Source organism: Balearica regulorum, chromosome 18 (assembly GCF_011004875.1).
Source record: "Balearica regulorum gibbericeps isolate bBalReg1 chromosome 18, bBalReg1.pri, whole genome shotgun sequence".
Classification (NCBI taxonomy): domain Eukaryota; kingdom Metazoa; phylum Chordata; class Aves; order Gruiformes; family Gruidae; genus Balearica; species Balearica regulorum.
Genome location: NC_046201.1, coordinates 9,111,328 through 9,113,957, shown reverse-complemented (window position 1 = coordinate 9,113,957; position 2,630 = coordinate 9,111,328). Strand labels below are relative to the sequence as shown.

At 59.8% G+C, this 2,630-nt stretch overlaps 1 pseudogene; it reads right to left on the bottom strand.

Moving 5' to 3' along the window:
• Positions 1-712: 712 nt before the first annotated feature.
• Positions 713-2,237, bottom strand: LOC142604377 (GTP-binding protein Rhes pseudogene; annotated as a pseudogene).
• Between the last annotated feature and the right edge of the window lie 393 nt (positions 2,238-2,630).

Below are 2,630 nucleotides of genomic sequence, written 5' to 3'. Positions count from 1 at the left end.
TCGGGCAGGGGCTGGGATCGCTGGGTGCCATCCTGCTTCAGCCTGCCCACCTGGGCTGGGCAGGGGCACACCGCGCTGTGGGGCTGGGCTCCTGAAAGCTGGGGACCCCAAATTGCCCAGCTCCCTTGGGAAGTCATCCACCAGGGTGGATGACTCTTTAATCCACCAAGCTTTAATATCTTTATTTATTGTGTTTGTGTGGCTGCTGAGCAGGTTAAATGCTCGTTAGAGCAAAGATGGGCTGCGCAAGGGGAGAGTAAACCAGTGCGGCGCATGGTAAATACTGCCCTTCTGTGCTCTTCTCCCACTCCTTTTATTGGCTCCTTTTAATGTGTTTATGGTTTTTATTTTGATGGATCAGCTGTCCTTTAATGGCTGCTGTTCTTTTTCTGTACTTGGAAGTGAGAAGAGCTGGTTTATTTTTAGTTACTCATGCTTGGTAAAAACTTTAGTGGCTAAATTGTCAGGAAAATCATAACACCAAATGTCCTGCCACTGCCAGGGGAGGCTGGAGAGGCTCCACCGGTGCCAGGATGCTCCGGATAAGGATGGAGCATGGAGGAGGGAAAGTAAATGCAGTGATAAGGGGTCTGAATGTAAAACACTGATATCAGGCACTGCAGCATTTGAAGCACAGGAGAAAGCAAGCCAGCTGTTTTCCAGCTCCACTTTGCAACAGCGTGTTTATTGGGTATGCTTTAAAAAAAAAAAACAAAACACAACCACAAAAAGAAAAGAGAAAACCGAAGAGATGCATAGACCTCCCTATCGCATGCTCTACGCCAAGGTACAAAATCAAAACTGCTTTTGGACGCTGGGTCTGTCGCTGTAACCGCAGCCGCACCAGGAGGGTGTACGTGCACGTGCTTGGGGCGAGGTGACACAGGACCCGAACGAGACCCAGGAGAGCGGCACCAGCGGGTGCGATGCGGCTGCACGGATGCCCACATCTGCCTTCTGATGCATGCAGCCAGACACCCGTTGTTTGTCCCTCTCGCCCAGCACACGAGGACCTCCCTGCCTGCCTGCCTGCAAGCTCACGATGGCACAGACGCACCGTGCTGGCTGACCGGCGGTGGTTTCCCAGGTACACCTCCTGCCTTTTTGGGAACTTGCCCTCTCCTCGCACCCTTCCAGCATCCAGCATCCCTTCCAAGTCCCTCCTCCTTGTCATCTCCCAACTCTCACCGCTCCCGACAGGCTGGGTGGGGAAGGGGAGGGAAGGGATGGGAGGCAGCGGGGTTGGTTTTGGCCGAGGCAGCACCTCTCCCCACCCAGCCCACCTGAGTTTCCAGCCGGTGCCGCTGCTGCCGGCACCTTCCTCCCGGCCCCGGGCGGCCGGCTCAGCACACCGAGCAGCTGTTGGTCTTGTTCATGGGAGGCCTCAGCGCCTGCTCCTTGGGCAACGTCTCCCTCCTCTTGCAGAGCGCCGGGCTGAGCCGGCTGGGCAGGTTGGCTTGCTGCAGCAGCTCCCTGAAGACCTCCAGGACGTTCTCGTTGTCCTTGGCCGACGTCTCCACGAAACGGCTGTTCCAGTCCAGCTCCACCAGCGACAGGGCGTCCTCCGCCGGCACCTGCCGCTCGCTGCCGCTCTCCGCCTTGTTGCCAACCACCACAATGGGAGGGAACTTGTCTTCCTTCACCTCCAGGATCTCCTCCCGCAGGCTCTTCACGCTCTCGAAGGACTCGGCGTTGTCTACGGCATAGACCAGGGCGAAAGCATCGCTGTTCTGGATCGAGAGCTTCCTCATGGCCGGGAAGGAGTAGCTGCCGCTGGTGTCCAGGATTTCCACCTTGACCGTGGCCCCGCTCACCTCGTACTCCTTGCTGTGCAGCTCCTCCACCGTGCGCCGGTGCTTGGGCTCGAAGGTGTCCATCAGGAAGCGGCGGATGAGGGCTGTCTTGCCCACGCCGGCGGCGCCCAAGAAGACCAACCGCACGTGGTTCTTCTCCTTCACCACCAGGGACATGGCAGGGCGCAGAGGGGACGGGATGCTCCGCAGCTGGTGCTCACCCCACGCGTGTCCCTGGGTGGCCGCAGCCCCGGCGTCCGTCCGTCCTCCCCTGCACGGGCTCGGTGCTGCCGGCAAAGTTTGGTGCCACCTCTCTGCAGACTTCTCCCGGCTGTTCTGCCGCGAACGCTACTGTCCCCAAGTCCAGCTCATCTTTTATCCTGGTTCCTCTCTGCCATGTGGCACCAGGCTGTCCAATCTCCGTGGGTTGAGGGTGCTGAAGGAGGGAGGGCAGGGAGGGAGGAGAGCGGGGTGCTCCGGGCCAATCCGCGGAGCTCAGTCCTGGAAAGCCACTCCAGCCCTGGAGAGCACCGCGCTACGTTGCACATTGCACTTGCATTGCCCGCCGCTGCCGGTAGCGCCGGGGGAGCCGGCAGCATCGCAGCCGTCACGCTGCGTGAGCCGTCCTGCCCTTTTGTCCTCCCTGGAAATTAACTTGGCGTGGGCTTGCGGGCAGCAGGGGAGCTCGGTGGGGGTCCCCTGCCCGTTGGGTGGCTCATGGCCGGACATGGCAGGGGCTGGCCGGTGTCACCTGCAGCGTTTCTTGCACTTATCTGGGGCTGGGGGCTTGTTTGCAGACGGGGTTGCTGCGAACGTGCCCAACTCTTCTGTGAGCAT